Raw genomic sequence first — 19,548 nt, 5'->3', positions numbered from 1 at the left:
CAGCAGTAGACCTTTCTGCATCACATATTTATCTTCCACAGAGCATAACCTAATTGAACATTGCTATACTTTTTAGGGTTAACTGAGCCTTTTCTGTCCTGTGACTAGATTAATCTTCTGAAAAGCAAAAGAAATAAAACCTAAAGTTTTGTTTTCACATTGATATCATGTATCCATGTGTAGTGTTTGATATTCTGAGTATTTAATGGGTATATAAATTCTATAGAGCACCATATTTTAATAATTGTTCATCGAACAGCAGCATTGGTAGCTGATGTCCCATTTAAATGCAGAATACGTTAGAAAAATCATAAGGTATGCATATATTACTTGAAAAATATTCTTTTCTTTCTCTCCCTCATCCGTCTCTTTCTGATGGTAAGAGAGCTTGTTTAGAATGTGTGTTAATCTAGTGCAACTCATATTTACAAATCACACAGCAGTCAAATCCATCAGATGTAGGAATATCTGCTTTTTAATTTATTCGACAGTTTCTACAGATTGGTGTGATTTAGGGTATGCCTTCTCCAATTCCACACTTCAAAAGAAGAAAATCATAGAACAATGATAAATATGAAATTATAACATTTTTCCTTAAATTTATTTTAATATTTTTGACTTTACATGATAGTCTTAATGAATTGTAATGTTGTCTAAATGTCTATTCATATGTGCCTCAATTGCTTAAATCTGTGGAAAGTTATAAAAACTACATAAATTTGTCCTTTATGTTTCACTTAGAAGTGAAGGCACACACAATTATTTTATATATTATTTTATGTGCAGGATAATATAAAATATGCATGTAGAATTAGAGTTATTGGGTTTATACTATTACTGCCAATCAATAATGGCTTGAATAGAATCTATTGAAATAGGATCACTCCTGAATTTTGTCCCAGCTCTAGCATTCTTGGGCAAGGGGAAAATGTAATTTTAGGGAGACCACCAAAGTGCCATAGAACAATAAATAAGTCTTCTTCAATTTAATTTGTGGAAGCTATAATTGCGAATAGACTGTTTTCCACAATTTAACCTGATTAATCTGGCTGTCATTATATGCTTTCCTATATTGGACAGGATACATAGCTTCAAAATGCAGGTTCAGTACAAACTCCCTCACACTTAATTCATTGGTAATAATTAGCATTTTTTCATAGTTAATGAGCATAAAAAGTTATACTGTGATTTTATATATCCTAGCTTTTCCTATTAAAATGGGTTGGGAAGTTTTATAACCTGTAGAGTAGGGGTAACTGGCTGAATCACATTGTTGTCACATGACTATCACAACTTTTTTTCTCTTTGCTAAACCGGAGTGGCCTCAGCCAGTGTATGACGCATCCAGCCTGTGGGCCGCAAGTTTGATATCCCTGAAGTAGAAGATATAAAAATTCTTCATTTTAATTCTGTTCCTCTCCCTGGTTTCACTTTTAGCTTTTTTTAAAAACATTTTATTTCACTCTTAAATTAGGTAAGTTTGCTGTACTAGTATGATAAAAAGTTCAGTGAATATATAAATTGTTATATTGTGCTGTATTTTGGATGTTAAGAATATGACATCAATTCCTGCCTAGTCTCTTAGTTCTTGCATTAGTTCTACAAAAGCCCAATTTCAAACTCAGCTTTCCTTGTTCTTTTGTATTATGAATGTTAGGATTTATAGCCACCTGCATATCGTTTACAATTCAGAATGTCAACAACAATCTTCTTTGGAAATATTTGACCAATCTCTTTAAGATTAGCAGATATTATATGAATATACAATTTATTTTAGCATAAGATTTTGTATATGTTATATAGATGACAATTTTACAATTATTGCAAAAGTATTGTCTGAATCTGTTTAACAATGGCAATGGAAATAGTCTTATTTGCTTATGCGCCAATTTAAGTGTATCATAGCTCAGTTTAGTTAAAGAGAAATATTGTTAATAGGATTACACATACTGGATTATTGGATGGATTATTATTACTATTATCCTCTAGTTCTGACTTTTCAGGTGTAGCTATTTTAGTATTATGGAGGATGATGGATGATCCAGGAAAGTTTCTTTTGAAGCACTTCTGATATTGTGCAATGCACTTGGGGGTCAGCTGCACTTGACTGATGCATGATTTATCTGATGTCCCTGCCACTTTCAGAGATAAAGCTGCTATTTTATCAAAAATGCCAGCAACTGTGACTTAGAATTTATATGCTTTCTTTTTCAAATAATTGGTATGATTATTTTCTGGTGTAGCAATAAAATTATAGAGGTAATTGCACACAAATGTGAGATAGAACCAAAATACAATAAAATTAACCTGAATTAGCTTAACTTGTCAATGAAGTATTTATGAAATGTATTTTTGCAATAAGAGAGACCAATATTCTTGCTGGAAGGTGAGTTATTGCCTTAATGTAATACAGTTTGAAATTTAAAAAAAAACCTTACAGTTGAGCGTGATTGTGCTTTTGAAATTAAGCTGAAATGATATAATTGGCAGCAATAATACATTGTGAAGGTAATATCTTTTATTGTGTTATGCCTAGTTGCCTTTTCTCTTAGTTTGTTCTGATTTGAGCTTGTCAAATAACATGAGAAACTGTTCTGTGAAATTTTGTCCATTTCAATAAGAGAATATTATATATAATTTGCTTTGCCATTCTGTTTTCATGTCTGGAAAACAATTGGTTTTTGGAAGCGCTATGCTCATTTCTAGTGATCATAGAGTGAGTTTGGGCAGTACAGAACATGGATTTAAGATAGAAATTGTTCCTGTGGGAGAACATCCTGTGAAGAGTAAAAAGAAAACACAGAGAGATTTGTGATTGTCTGTAGCTGGAGCATATACTGATATGATTGAGATTAAATTATATCATATGTTACCTTTTCTTACAGACTTATGTACAAAATATTAGTCAATGCTGTTTTTCCCTGGGTCCTAGACATTCCCTAGAAAATTTGGTCATTAGCTTACTTGTCAAATCTTTTAAACAATGCTTTTCTCTCTTTCTCTCTCTCTTTTAGTTATTTGTTTTTCTATGATGTTTATCTTCTGTTGACCTCCATATTGGAGAATTCATAGATTTTAAACATGAATGACAATATTGCTATATTTGGATTGATATAATGTTCTGATACTGGGAGAAATATGGTTCTTTATGGGGAGGTATAAAATGCTATGCAGACATTTCTCTGCCTTGGTAATTCTTTGGAAGACTGTTGCAAATATTCCACCAAACCCTATAAGCTCTTCAACTCCAACGTTTTCCATAGAGCACTGCACTTTTAAAGAAGTATAGATAGAATATTGTAAAATTGTTAAAATTGTGCAGACTTTCAGACTTTGCTCATTAGCTCACTTGTCAAAGCTATTTAACAAGGCTTTTCTTTTTCTTTTAGATATTTTTTCTCTGTTGAGTCAGGTTTTTTTTCCTGATCTCCACATTGAGAAATTCATGATTTTAACCTACTTGCAATTCATCTTTTTCCTTTAGTAGTAGAACATACCAGTTTTACTATTTTAAAGCATCTGATTTAAAAATGGAATTATGCCTTAAAATTGTTATAGTTCAAGTATTTAACAATTAAAAAAAACCTATTGTATAATTTGCTTAATGTGGATGTGTTTTATTTCACATTTATTTTTGCCCTCAAGTGAGCAGCCTGTAATGGGCACTGAACCGTGGAATATGTATGTCATGCTGGAGTTGGTCAACAAATACAATTTCCTTAAATGTGAGAATTATTACCGCTTTCATTGTTCATTTGTTTCATTGTTGATTTGGAACATTTGCCCACTTCCGATGATTAAATGATAAATCTGACGGTCAAGGCATTTTTTAAAGTTGCTGGTTTTGCAGCTGTGGTAACTATTTGTTTAATAAAAAGGATGTTTGGGAACATACGACAGGCTGTTAGTGAAAATAGCCAAAATATCATCGCAGAATAGTTGTACTTCTCTGTGGATGGAGTAACAACTGTCATAACTGCCTACTCCTTTTTGTCTTTTTTTTAAAAAAAATATCTAGCAACTTTGCCTTCATCCTTGCTTCTTGACTGTTTCTTCTTCTAATGTTTTTCAGTCCTCCCCACTAACAGACATGGTGTCATTTAATTTTATATGTTATGGAAATAAGCTAACTTTGGGTTGTGAAAAAAAATCTTAAAGATAACTAATAAGGAAAAATGAAAATGTCTATATATGTTGATAGCTTAAAAAGTTATGTGTAAATACTGATATTTTTCCTCTATCAGTGGATTATCCGAAAGGTGCTTTTTCACTTCCTTGTTTTTCTTTGAAGATGTTTTGCTTCTCATCCAAGACGTTTCTTCAGCTCTGACTGGATGGTGGGTAAAGCTCAAGAAGCTTCTTGGATGAGATGTTAAACCTCTTCAAAGAAAATGCAAAAAAAGCCCAATTGCCTCTTGAAAAGGCACCTTTGGGACAATTGTGACCTGGATGACTGAGAATCTCCATAGATATCAGTTGATTGGAAAATATGATTTGAATTTAGAATTCTGAGTTCTGCTGACAAAATGACTTCACCCTTCCTTATCCTCAACCATTGTGCAAATTTTCACAGATTTGGAAACGGTGAAATAATAAAATGGAGAATTGTTATAATAGGAACTGTCTTCCTTATCTTCAACCAAACTGCTAAATGATGCAATATTTTTAGTGTAGGGGCAATACAGGAAGTGTGCCATTGTATTAAGTTGATTTTTGGGGAAGAAAAGGAAGCAAGGGTCTAAAAAGAATAAAAGAAAGAAAACGCACCAGCCCAAATATGCTGCTGTACCTCTCCTTCTCTTTGTTCCTAGATCATAGAATGATACTGGTAAAAAGAGCTATTTGTGCCATTAAGCGCCAAGAAACATGATTTTTCTCGATAATTGATTCCAGGGATCTTTAACTAACTTTGAATTGGAATCTGTTTTCAGTAACTCCTCTACTCACAATAGTATTCCGTATGCCTCCAGGCTTGAAATTTTGGGCTTGGACAATCTGGAATTGCACTGCCTGCAGTCCGATCTAAGCATGGTTCACAAAATTGTCTGCTATAACATCTTGCCCATCAATGACTTCTTCAGCTTCAAGCACAATAATACACATGCAAACAACCGATACAAACTCAAGGTAAAGCGCTCCAAACTTGATTGCAGAAAATACGACTTCAGCAACAGAGTGGTCAATACCTGGAACATCTATCTGACTCTGTTGTTACAGCCACAACCTTTCACAGCTTCAACCTCAAACTGTCTACCATGGACCTCATCCCATTTTTAAGAGGTCCTTAAAGGGGCCGTGCATAAGCGCACCAGCCTGCTTACCGTCCGTGTCTTACTGTCCCCATTTATCTGTATTTACTTCCTTTGTTCATGTTTATGTTCATACCTATACTTGTTATCTTGTACATGTTTGACAAACAAACAAATAAATAAACTTAATTCATTATTTTGTGGCCTGTCCATTGGGCTAATAATAGGGCAGGTCTTAACGTCCTTCTGTATGACTTTCTGTTAAATATTTAGTCAATGATCAGTAGAGAATTGAAGTAATTATTATATCTGATGATTACATTTGCTTTTTTTCAATAACACATTATACCATTTGTTTACTCCTTTCCAATTATTCAGATACTACTATATTTTTCAGTGTATAAACACATTCCGCCCCCCAAAAAAGTGGTGGAAATGTCTATGCATCTTATACAGCAAATGTTGCCAAAGACCTGCCCACCTGCTGGCCCCACCCTTTGGCCTCTGCTTCCCAGCAATTTGCCTCGATACAGCAAATAGCCTGGTCAGCTTCAGCACAGCCTGATTTAGCATGATCAGCTGATTGTTGGTTGGATCTGCCTCCCGAAGATCAGCTGTTCCAGTTTGTAGGGATTACCACCGCCTATCGCTGAAGAGGCCGAAAACGGAGCACACAGAGGCCAAAAACGGGACTTGCGGCAATAGGCGGTGGTGATCCCTGCAGCCTGGAACAGCTGAATGTCAGTATCAACTGACAATCAGCTGGTCATGCTAAATCAGGCTGTGCTGAAGCTGACCAGGTAAATTGCTGGGAGGCAGAGGCAGATTTTTTTCACCTTAGGTGCATCTTATAGTTCAGAGTGTCTTGTAGTCTGAAAAATATGGTATTGTGTCAGAACTGCCTTAGCTTGAACCTCTAAGTAAGAACGATTCTTTACTCCATTTACTGAGAAAGTTATAGCTTACTAGAAGTCAAGTGACTTACAATAATGCATAGCCAAAACTACAACCAAAAAGTGTGTGTCAAAATCTCCAAGTCTAAGTTTTCCCTCCCTTAGTTGCCTCCCATCACTGTGCCCCCATGTCCAATCAAATTCAAACAAGATGTTTTTAGAATGTTCACTTCAGTCATAGGTTTCATTCCTAGCCAATTGTCCTTGAAGTCCATCTTGGAGACATACAGTGAAGTTTCATTTCCCTCGAAGCATCTCCCCTCCCATCCAGCTCCTCTAGAGCCCTTGGCAGCTGGTACCGAATGATTACGAAGCGCAAGTATGAGATGGCAGCTGACACTATACTAAAAACTTTTTCACAATTGCTTTTGCAAAATTAGATATTTCCCTCTATATATCTCTGCAGTTGATTTTTATTCCCTAAGAACAAAACTTTGGTTTGTCTCAGTTGAATGCCATTGTGTTATTTTCTGCCCATGTCTCTGAATAGTCAAATTTGTGTTGATATTATTTCTGACTTCTACAACATTAGTTATACAGTTTTGAAATTTTGTTTTATCTGAAATTTTGATAAGATTTTTTTCTACTTTCAAATTATAATGTTGGTGATGATAAGGATGAAGACTAAATTTTATGGCACCGCACTCAGTTTTCTGTCCAATTTCATGAGAAACAATAGTATTTATTTCTTTAATTTAAATTATTTGCATGTATGCCCATCTTAAAACATAACTTTGATACGCTCACAACTCAACACCCCAAACTATAAAATTATAAAACATAACCAAAAGGAATGGCTATTAAACAAGAGTAATTAAATATAATATAAATTATGATTTGAATTCTTGCAAAGCAGAATAATCAAATAATATGTTTAAACTATTAACAAAATGGCTTGCGGGTTATATAAGACCTTGGCTCAACTGAGGGCAGTTCTTTATAGATACAGAATGGAAATGCTGAATTCATAGAAAAGGTATGTTAATTTAATAGGTTAGAAATATTACATATCCACAGTGCTTCTAATTTCCTTGCTGAGATGAACTACTGTAGTCCATTATTCTTCTGCTTTGGGTACTAATAAAGGTATCATGCTGTTATGTTCTCTCTGGTGTATATAGACGTATGGAGATGTCTTTCTTTTTGTATAAGTTTGAATTGATGTCTTTTGGGACCTGACATCATTCCAATCACATGTTTGTGTTCTCTTATGGTCTCCCACAAGAAATCTATATTCAGGTATTGCTCCTTAACAGCTGGGAAGGGATCACTAATCTCTCTCTTTCTCTCATATAACCAAGTATATAGGGATTTAATCTCTTGAGCTGAGTCAACAGATAAAGATTATATTCAGGATATTTTAACTTTAATTAGTTTCTTCTCTTCTTGATATCCCTTAAAATCCATGATGAGATTTCAGCATGTTGGCATTGTCAGCTGTGCTTGGTTTTTCTGGGTACCTGATAAAGACAGAAATTCTGCTTTGATTCCTTGTAGAATCAGAAGGGATTCCTAGAACTGGGCCTTTTGTAGCCACAAACCACAGTTAAATGTTTAATGTCACCAAGATTTTCCAAAATCAATTGTTTATGCCTATTGTTTATATATGGGTAGAGTGAAAAGATGTCTTGTGAATGCTTACTATAGGTAATCTACTTTTATATTATCCAGAATTACAGAAGTGACATTCTTTGGTAGTTAAGGTTTAGATTCGACAGAGCAGGCAAAATTTACAAAAAAAATGGATATATGGGATAAAGTAGAAAAATTGGGCTTTATTTAGTAAACAAAAGAGCCAGAAAAACTTTCTTAGAAATATAACGGGAGAAGAATTTGAATAATTTGAAAACTTGGGAAAAATAGGATTGATAGTTTCAACATGTTCAAAATTAAGTGAATAAAAAACACAGTTGTTGACTCACATCAGAGCAAAATTATACATAATAAGACTTATTTATCCTGATAGGACTATATTTTCTGTTGGAAATAAATGTTTTTAGATGGCAGATTTTCCTTTCTAGAAGTAACCATCGAGAGCATGGGCAGGTTTAGTAATATGATGTAATCACATCTGGATTAGCTCTCCCATTTTATTTATAAGGAGAGAACTGTTCCTGTGGGGAAAATAAACAGTGCTCTTTGCTTAAAAGCAAAACCTATCTTTTTCCCTAATAGTAGCTACGTTAAACTTTGCTGAAAATTAAGTGGTAGATGTTTTGCAAATTTTCAGTAGCTTCTCCCATTCATTCTTTATTCATTCTAAGCAGAGTTTTGTTATCCTTATCCCTCCTAGGCCTTCATAGGTGCATGACTTTTGTCCTTTGGTTTTTATTATTTCTGATACTTTTATATGTCTTTGGGAGGTCTGAATAATATGCTATTTTATATTGATATTATTAACCACACAGAGTCTCTGGCAAGGGATGGCAAACAAGCAACCTAAGTAAGTAAACAGTGTAGACTACATATATATTAAATTTAGAAAATTGTTGTATTTGGCATGTTGCCAATTGACTTGGCTTTCATAACTAATTACCGCATCACATTAAAATAAAACTTGTCAGAAAGATTGGAAAATATCTTCACATTAAAGAATTCTAAAAAAAACATGACAGCTTTTTTATTTGAAAATATCTTAAAAAGAGGTGAAGATAAAATATACCCTATTTTGTTTGTTTATGGGTCGTTCAATTTGCCCTTACAATAAGCTTCTCTTCCAGTGAGATGAATCAAACTCAATTAATCTAGACTTTGTAATTCATAATGACATAAGTAATAGTTATTGTAAAAGTTCTGTAGAACTTTTATATAACCAGGTGATGTCTGGAAAGAAAAGGTCATTATCATAATCTATTTTTGTTTTAATCAGATGTTTTTAAAATTATTGGGCTCATTAGCTAGCTGCATTTCTGTATTTTAAAAATAGTTGATTATCAAAGGTTTTTGCATACTGTGATTGCATTTTTTTTCTTTTTCAAAAGACCTTTTGAATTTAAATTTTCGATCATCTTTTCATTTTTTTCCAAAAATAAATCATATTAATTCAGACACAAAAATCCTTACAGATGCTTCAGACAGTTAAGGCTAACGTTCATAAATTCAGCCTTTTGTTCAATTGAAAATGCGTTTTTGTTTATAATAATAATGGCAATACTGGATACAACATGGATGTGACTAAAGACTTGTAAACCATGCATATCACATTTCATCTCAAAATCTGTATCAATAGTCAATATACTACCAGTAGGTGTTGAAAGATATTAATATACGAAAAAATAAACTTTATAGCCACATTCTGCATGACCATAATTTATGCTTATATTATGGAAACGGCAGTATCCTGCAAAACAGGAATACTGTCTGAGGTCTCATTTTTATTGTCTAATAATATGGTCCTAGACTTTCCACCAAACTTTGTTGGCAAATTTTCAATAGACAGTAAATATAAATACATAATGTATTGGCTAGATATGCATAGTACGACTTAATATACAGTTCTCTTGACAACTAAAACAAATATTAAGATATTTAACATTTTAATTTTAAAATAAAATAGCTGTAAATAAGATAGAAAACCATGACATCAAAAGCAACAAATGTACAAATGGCAAACATAAATGGCTAAATCCTCACCCCTTTATTCGTGTCAGTAATGATTTTGGGCTGTACCCCTCAAAAGAGCATGCAACTACTTAAACACAGGAAAGAAAGCAAAACTCATTGCTGTGCCCCCAAAATACTGAATCTAAACATTAAAACTATTTTTTGAAAATAAATGGAACTTTAAAAGTGCAAAAAGTGCAATCTGTATATTTTTTTCTATTGTTCACCTAAAGAGAAAACAAGATTGGTATCAGACTGAGATACCATTCTTAAAAGGCTGTTTTTTTTACTTATCCAGGAATGACTGTTTCAGATGATCTGTCTGTCTAAAAAAGATGCGTAATCTGAGTATAATGCTTCCCAAAGTCTATATTCATATGTACTGATTTTGATAAACACATTTATGATGAATTTATATGGAATCCCAGGCATATTTACACCAGAATAATTTTATTGTATTTAATAGAATTTTAATTTTTGCATTCAGCCTTTTTTTTCTTAGTTATAATTTTCTATTACAGATATTCATTGAAATTGTATCTTATAGAAGTCAAAAGTCACTTTTTTCAGTGCCGTTGTAACTTTGAATGGTCACTAAATAAATGGTTATAAATCGAGAATTACCTGTGCTGGGGAGGAAAAAGTATACCTAAGACATAACATCAATAAATTAAAAATGAACTTTTTATTTTCTTTTAGGGTCCAGTCAATTATAATAATTATATTATTTTGAAATATTTACTGTATCATAAAGGCTTATAGTTATGTATTAAAACCTATAGGGGTTTTGAGTTTGATATCTAATTTTTTAAAGACATAAAATGCACTGTTGGTACTGAAGCAGCCTGTTCTACATGAAACTTGAGTTCATCATTTCAATGCAGCATATTTTAACTTTTGTACCATCTCTTCCTAAAAGGGGGAGATCATTTTTGACCTTGAAGGGCGCAGTGCCAGTAAAACACACTTCTTCAAGGTTACAAAACTATACCATGAAAATAATTTTTTCTTGTACAGAACATTAAGTCACAAATCATCCTAATATTTTCTCTGATACATGTTCTGAAGTGTACACCTTTTTGGTACTTATTAATGACAAAGACTTAATTTGGTCAGCTAAACACAAGTATTCTAGTTTTAACATTTAGGCACAATGAACTATGTACATAGTATTTTATTTTCACAGATTTGTTGGGATAATGTCACTTTAATTACATAGAAGTTTTTTGGGGAACTATTCTCAAGATAGTTTACCTGCCCCTCCCCCCAATACTCTATCCTTTGTATGTCTTACAATGATGAGATATTCTGACATTAAAATTGGCAAATATTATGGTAATTGGAAATAGAAATACCATGTTTCATAATAGAAAAATATATTTTATATATTTTATACTGCAGGCCAGCTCTTTTATATCCAAGGTGATCAAAACCAGGATATATGTTGCTTACAAAAACAGCCAAGGACATTAGATACCATTAGTTAAAAATAAAAGTACTATTCTAAAATGAATCATGTTCTATATTATATCAAGATAAAAGGCAGTTATTTTAAGTTTTCATTAAAAAGAGATACTGTTTCTTTTTATAAAAGCTAAAATAATAAGTTTTAGTAGATAGTTTTTTTTTAAAAAAACGAAATTTTGAACTAGGGAAATATTAAAATAAAAGTTTAATAGAATCATTTTTACTAAATATTATGAAGATTGTTGCTCCAGGGGTGCCTCCCAAGGAAGCAAATGAACAAAATAGTATGTTATTAAGCTAATAGTTGTCTCTTGAATATTCTTTCAGAAGAAAAATAATTATCTATGCAGTAGAACAATTTGTATGAACAACAAACATACAGAACTAATTGGCATAAAAAAGATTTAAACTAAGTTTAAATATTCATTCTTAAAGTATGTATCTGTAAAATTGTTTGAAAAGAAATATTTGACATTATTCAGTTAAATGAAAACCACCGTAACAATATGACAGTGAACTTTCTAAGTGGATTGTCTGCTTAATTTTCTAAAAGGTCTGGACCAAGTTGAATGAATAGGGTATTGTGCTTGCCTACTGATTATCCCTCCCCCAAAAAAAACAACAACAACCCAACAACAGTTTTTGTATAATCTCATATAATGTTGTTCTGTGGCATTTTCCTTTCATTAGAATTTGGTATTTTAGTTTAACTATCATACTGTGCCCTGATGTCTGAGTAGCAGACTTTTTAACACAATATGTAGGTGAAAATATTTAAGAGTGTTAGTGGTTTAAGAATCTATTTATGCCATTATTTCTTTTCCTTATATCTACAATTTAGCAGTTAAGATAAATTCCAGAATAAAACCTCATATCATAATCATAACAGTATTCCAGAATAAAACCTCATATCATAACAGTAAAATGAATCAAAATGGTATTAATGAGAAAGATATTGGACAGAAAATTACCTATCCTGAAACACAAAATCATCCAAAATTAAACTAAAATATTTGCACAATAAAATATTTATTAATAGCTTAAGTATTCTGAATAAAAGTTATTCTCAGCTAACAAGCAAGTCAATCAGACCAGACAATTCAATTTGTTGATGAGCGAAACACAGTCCTAACAGTGCCACCCAACATTTATGTATTATGAAAGACTTTCCATGTTTTATAATTATAATAATTACTATTTATTAAATTTATATGCCACTCAATTCCTAGTGGTAAGCCTCCAAGTATATTTAGAAAAAACAAAAGAATTGCACAGGCTTAGTTTAAAAAAAATAAATCACCCAGATTCACAATTGCATAATGAATGCAATAAAAACAATTTAATATAAAAATGACCGTCAGTATATTTCTTGTTCATTCATTAATGTATATCTTGTTTCATTTGATGTAGCTTTTTGCTGTGTAGCAAATTCATATGCAATAATTAGATTTAAATATACCAACAGGTTGCAAATTTGCTATATAATGGCAGGATTAACTTAGCTTTAGTGTCCTACAGAGAATGAGAGTCTGGGATGGTGTGACACATTTTAAGCTTCTGCTTGCCAAGATAGAATCATTTAAAAACTGACATTTGTGCTCAAAACCGTACTGCCACAGCCCTCGATGCTTCATGACAAACTGTCACTCTACAGTACTGTGTCTAGTTGGAAGCTGTAAAATTATCTTGTTTTATGTAGCAGGGCTAGTATACTGTTGACAGTTCTCAGGAGTAAGACAAGCCTGAGCTTCTTAGGTATCATGGTAGTAAAAAAGTGTCAATTCATGAATTCTATCAGAATTGGGTGTCAGGAAAAGAACTGGTTCCTGACGTTCTACATTTTGGGGTTTCAGTCAAGCAATAAGAGTGGACGTAAAATGAAACAAGTATTTTGTTCTATAGAAGCAAAGCAAAAACATTGTATGTATTCCACTATAGGGAATAATAGGAATTCACAATTACCCTCCTATCTTTGTATTTGATCCTCAAGCTCCAGTGTGTCCTATGTTAAGTAAGCCTTCTGCTATTATACCAAAAACATCAACCAAGTAAATTTTAAAATACATATGTTTTAACAAATTCCCCTCACAAACAACTAAAAGCATTTGTTATAGATTGGTCTGCCTGCACAAATGCCATAGAGCTCTTCTTGGGGGGAAAAATACCTAGTAGTGCTAAATTTATTCACTTTGGTAGAATAACCAATGAATAGCAGACCAACAGCAAAACTGGTTTTCTGGTTATTGGCTTGAAATGTCTTAATACACTTCCATACATAGTACACTTTGCTTGCAAAGAAAACTCAATAACATTGCAAGAATATTTATTAAATCAAAAGCACAACACTGTTTTATTTGGCAACAGGCCTGCAAAACTCAACAAGCAAACAAATGAATATATAAAAAGAGCAGTAAATTCACATACCAAATAGGCAGCAGCCTTTTTATTAAGTTCAAAACTGTTTTTAGTCTCTGAACATGTGCTTAATGGAATCTCCCTAGCACCACCATCCTTCTTCTCCTCAGCCAGTTCCAGCCAGTGGCAGCAAGTATAAAATCTGTGCCTGCTGTTTTATTGATTAATTCTACCTCAAAGCCTATGAGGACTTAAAAAATACAAACAAGCCAATTACTGAATGTCAGAACAGTCAACATGGTATGGAATGAAATGTCCTGTTTTCTCCTGAGGTTGGAGGAAACTTCAGAATATGATCTATTTTGTTCAGAATCCTCTGAAGAACCATTTGTATCTGAAATAATTTGAATTCATATTGTTTTACACATCCTTATAATATACTCATAGTTGTTTTCATGGTGTATCCCAATTACAGCTATCACTTCAAACTTCACTGAAACTTTAGTTCTGACTTCTAATTTCTCACATTTCAAAATATTGTCTAATATGATCTTAGCATAAGCATTATATAAAATCTGCCGCAGTGTTTTTTTAAATTTAGGCTGTATTAGTTTTGATCTGTACTTTGAACTACAACAAAATATTTAATAGGTGGATAAAAATGGCAGAGAAAATACCTACATACCGACTTGCTGCATATTAGTATTCTAGTTTTATACTTTACTGAATGTTAGACAATGTTTGGATTGAAGCTGGACTTGGTTTTGGATCTGTTTGGGTTGTGTTCCCAGAGGGTGGACTGTGTTTGTTTTGCTGGTTCTGTGTGGTTCATCTGCATTTGCCACACCTGCAGACATGGAGACAGCCTTTTTGTACACTATGTACTCTTTCGTTGCAGACATTTCTCCCCACTTCCCTCCCCCCCATTTTGGTGGGGGTTTGTCGGTGGTTGCATTAGACAGACTGTGTTGGCTGCCAAGAGACTTTCCTTTCTGGAATGGGTCTGAGGCAGCTCAGGAATTCATAGTTTCCATGGTACCCACCTATCCCAGATCATCTGGAGCCCAACCTGGGGCAGTGGTCACACACCAGGTTTGTTTCTATTGGAGCAGTGTTAATTTGATCTGAAATTGAGGGAGCTATTGGTGCCTGCCTTGTCATGCTTAGATCACACTGTGATTATCATGGGTTTCTCTGGTACCGCCTTTCACTATAGGGAGACAGGACCTATTAAATCGGTTCTCCCTTTGTGTCTAATGAACCCAGACAGGTCTCAGAAGGAATTGAGCTATTCCTGCTAGTCTGCTAGACAGTTCATCTGAAGCCTTGGTCACTGTTTGGAATAGGAGAATAGCTGACCTTTTGAATCAGATTGTGCTTATGCCTCTTTTCATCTCTCATGGATCCCATCACTCTTCATGGTTTATGGAAGAGTTGAGAGAGATGAAATGAGAAAAATTATCCAGAGCATTGCTGGAATTGAATAGGGGATGAACTCTACCAAATATGTGTTAAAGCACTGTTAAGGCCTACCCTGTAAAGATAGCAAAGCATCAATACTTTATGGCCTTTATTGTGTCTGTTAATTGCCATCCCGCAATCCTCTTTAGGTGATGTGCCCTCTTAGGTATAGGAAGCTTGGAGAATCTCTTCCAGGTGTCTGAAGAAGAAATTGTTTAGTATTTGTCGGACAATCTAATGTATTATGAACAGGATTTTTATTGAAATCTCTGTTAGTAAGTTGATGATGCTGTGATAGCACACAATGCTTGATAATATTTTTAGTTGCTTGCTGGGCAAAGATAGCTGCAAACAATGTTTAAAATATAGTTTCTTTGGGAAAAAATTATTTGTCAAAATATATGTGTGGTATGAAGTAATTTTATGAGCAAATAGAAGACTAGTAAGCAATGTAAAAAGAAATATTTTACCTTTGAGGTAAAATAGTCGAAGAAAGAATACAGAGCAAAAACTTGCAATGGTGTAAATAGGATATAAAAATATTTTTTGTAGAGTTTAAGGCATTAGGTTAGAAACTAGGAGACTATGAGTTCTAGTTCTACCTTAGACACAAAGTCAATTTGGTGACTTTGGGTCAGTTACTCACTCTCAGCCAGAAACAATGACAACTCACTTCTGAAAATCCTTGACCAACAAACTGCAGAGATAAATCTAGTCAGTCACTGAGAGTCAAGGCTTGACTCGAAGTCAAAAAACAACCAAACAAACAAAAACCGCAACCCTAGAACAAATTTCTGAAGAAAGTTTGTACATTGAGCACAAAGTTAGCAGTAGGCCTCCCTTAATTCATAAACTGAGCTGCTGAACTTTATGTCCCAGTCTAAATTGATGTGGTTTTGTTTATCCATCCTACCCTATAAAGATGTTGGACTTTCCTCGTTCAAATCACCATAGTTATGCCCAAAATAACTGGTGAATGCCAGGTTTCAGAAAGCTGCTATGAAAAGCATGCACAACTATTTTAGTATTGTATCTGGTCCAATAACTGAATTATGTTCTTGGCTACGTTTGTGCCAAGATTTTAAAATAAGTCTGTAGTTAAAGGTTAATTTATGAATACTTCAGACTATAATTTACTGTTACTACTATTAGTATCATAAGTTTATGGTTTCTTTATGACATTATTTAAATTCAGATTAAAGGGGAGGATAAATATGCATTTTGTTTTTCAGTTATTGCAGATAGCCATAAAAATACATTGGGTTCTTTTCTGACCTCAATTCAACCAGTTCCATAGCTTCAGGTAAATTTTTTCAAGTTTGATTTTAATGGTAGCATGTGATCAGGATCAACAGATCAATCAAAGAACCAATTTGTCACCAGATCTTGGGCATGCCACACTGGCTTTGTAATTTCAGCAGTGTATGAAGCCAAGAGAAACATCCTTAAGGGTATGCCATACTTCCATTTAATCATTTTAATGTCCGAAATATTGGCTGTGGGGTAATTACTGTGAAATCCATTTATGCAAACTCTTGTTTCTTTCCAACTTAGTATCTTTGCTAATAGAACTGAATCCAGGACTGGTAAGAATTTATTTCATAGCTAGGAGTGTTTGCTTTTTTTTTGTTTTTGTTTTTGTTTTGTTTTGTTTTAAAGCAGAGTCGCCTTCTCTCCAGAAGTAGTTACTATAAGTCCTGGATGGATAATCATAGAAAGTACAATAATGATCTGAAGGGCAAAAAGTTTTATGTAAAGTTATCTCTTAGGATAACCCTATTCTTATTAGCAGTTTTGAGCATGGTAGGAGCCCTGATTTTTATTGGAATTTTTGCATAGCCCAATATTTATAGCTTCCTATGGCCTTTTTGCATTTGATAATTTTGTGTGCAATTAATTTTATTAGGCTGCTATTATTATTACTCTTCTTCTAAGAGCATTTTTTTTAATCCTAGTGATATTTGTTACAATAGATTAATACTGACTTCAGTTTTGATATTTTTGGGGGAGGAGAGCCTAAAATATACAGAATATAGATATATACAGAATATTCATTTTGAAGTAAAATTTCTGAAGAATACTGAACTGAAATCTTAGTAAGATATAAAAATTAGAATCTAACTCTTGATTTTAACTTTAACAAAAAGACATCTATGATTTATTGTTGCATTGCCTGTTTAAACAGTGTAATATCAGGTTCACTAGTTTTTGTTTTGGAATATATAAAATTTTCACTAGAAAAATCAGATTCATAGTAAGCTTTAAGCCAATTTGAAGACAATTATACCTAGGCTGACTACCATTCAATAATATTCATTTAAGTAAGATTTGCCATTTGTTTCCTGAGGAAGTGGATAAAATGGATAATGCATACAAACTTTATGAAATCTTGCTTCTAGCAAGAGAGATGGCTATAATTGTGGGAATACCTTTTCCTGTAGGTTGGAAAAGAGTATTTCCAAAAAATTCGACAAGATACAATCCCACTTGATACAGGGTAGGAATTTGATTAAGTCTTATGTATGGGCAATGATAGACCTTTGTTCTACATTTCAGATTTGGGTGGAGACTTCTGAGTTATATGAATACCCTAATTTATTTAATGTCAAACCAATTAATTGTCCATAATGATGACTAGTAACTATTCATTTGGGAAGGAGGGCTACTGTTGTCTTAATGTACATGATACTAACTCTTCAGTTTTGGGTTACCTCTTTATTTTGTTTCTTTAGTATGCATTTCCTATGCCCTTTCACCTTACCAAATAAATCAAGCTGAAAATTAAGCTTGATTGTTCACTGTCCACTCTATTCCAATGAAATGAATATTGGGTTTGGTCCAGTCTCACTGACATTTCAAATCTGTAGAACTACTTTTAATCTGAGACAAATCTCTAAAACTGTTTACACTATATTCTTCTTCACTTTAGAGTGAATTCATAGGCAAAGGCCACTTCTGTCACTACATATTCCTGTTCATTAATTGTTCTTGTGATAGATTTTCTAGTAGCAATATATTTTGACCAATGGAACTGAGCTTAACAGTGGTAGTTGATTCTTGTTTTTATTTTTATGTTTTATAAAATAGTAATAATAATAATATGGAGTGGAGACTAAAACATATGAAGAACGGTTACAGGAACTGGGCATGGGTAGTAGTAGTAGTAGTAGTAGTAGTAGTAGTAGTAATAATACACTGGGTGCTGTGCCTAAAGACCTAGGCAAGCACTTGAAAACAATTGGCGCTGACAAAATCATAATTGATCAGCTGCAGAAGGCCACCTTACTGGGATCTCCTCGCATAATCTGCCGATGCATCATGTAGTCCTAAATGTTTGGGAACTTTTCGACTAGTGATTTGTGATACAAAACCTAGTTATCTCGTTTGCTGTGTACACTGTTGTTTTTTGTGTAGAATAATAATAATAATAATAATAATAATAATAATAATAATAATAATAATAATAATAATGTACAATTATTTTGAGACACTAAGTCATATATTGTAGCATACTACAAGTAGTTACTTTGTTCACTCAACTCTGAAAACATATAGTAGCTGAGATCCACCTAGTTTCTCCTGGCAATAGAAGTACATTTTCTTATTAGAACTTGTGCAATACCTTCTGAATCACATTGTAGCTTGCCAATATTATTTTCATTGTATTCTGATTCCTGATTATCTCTGGAAGTCCAGCTCAAATTGTTAGCACATGTTCAGTTTTTAAGGAATTGTAGTAGAGGACTTCCGGTTTGAGCTTCTTCAGTGACAGACCGAAACCTCGTCTCTGCGAGGCTTCGATCCTTGCTTGCCGCTGGAGCACCCCGAGCCAGCTAATTTCGGGGCTAAGCCACCCCGTAGAGGTGGTGAAGAGGGGGGAGACTGCCAGCAGGGTTGAGGAGAGCCGCATCTCTCCTCTCCAGCTGGCCATTACTCCCTTTCCCGAAGGCGGTTGCAGTGGTGGTCAGAAATGACCACCACAAAGAAGAACTCGACCGGAAAAGAATGTGCAGGAGGAAGATAAGAAGAGAAAGTGTTGGTTGACTGGGTCAAACAGCAAAAGCAACAAATAAGGTACCCTGGCATTGAAACTGTTAAAAAACAATAACATTGTTCCCTAAGAAGATTTTTAAGCTGCGAAGGAGAGAGAAAAGGGAAAAGATTTGGTTTTCTCCTTTTCCTATACTGACAGCTAAGAGACTTAAGCAAGAAATTGGAAAAAATCCACTTTGACATCAATAGGCATTTAATGCTGAAAATAAAAAGTCAAAGGGATAATAAAGATTTCTGGATAATTAAAAGCTTTTGAAAACAGGAAAGGAGAGAAAAAGAATAAAAGGGTAGGATCTGGAAGGGAGGAGACTGCCTGAAATTAAAAAAGAACTTATAGCAAAATCTCAACAAGACTTCCAAAAGATACATTCTAACTGAAATATCGCAACAAAAAACCCAGGAAGAGA

At 33.6% G+C, this 19,548-nt stretch overlaps 1 protein-coding gene across 9 annotated transcripts in view; it reads left to right on the top strand.

Moving 5' to 3' along the window:
* MGMT (O-6-methylguanine-DNA methyltransferase) overlaps nt 1-19,548 on the top strand; it is a 234,604-nt gene that overhangs the window by 11,242 nt on the left and 203,814 nt on the right. The window lies entirely within an intron of this gene.

This window comes from Notechis scutatus, chromosome 4 (genome assembly GCF_049901735.1).
Source record: "Notechis scutatus isolate UNSWTSFEM ecotype Mainland chromosome 4, rNotScu1.2, whole genome shotgun sequence".
NCBI lineage: Eukaryota > Metazoa > Chordata > Lepidosauria > Squamata > Elapidae > Notechis > Notechis scutatus.
This window is presented reverse-complemented; position numbering and strand designations above follow the sequence as displayed.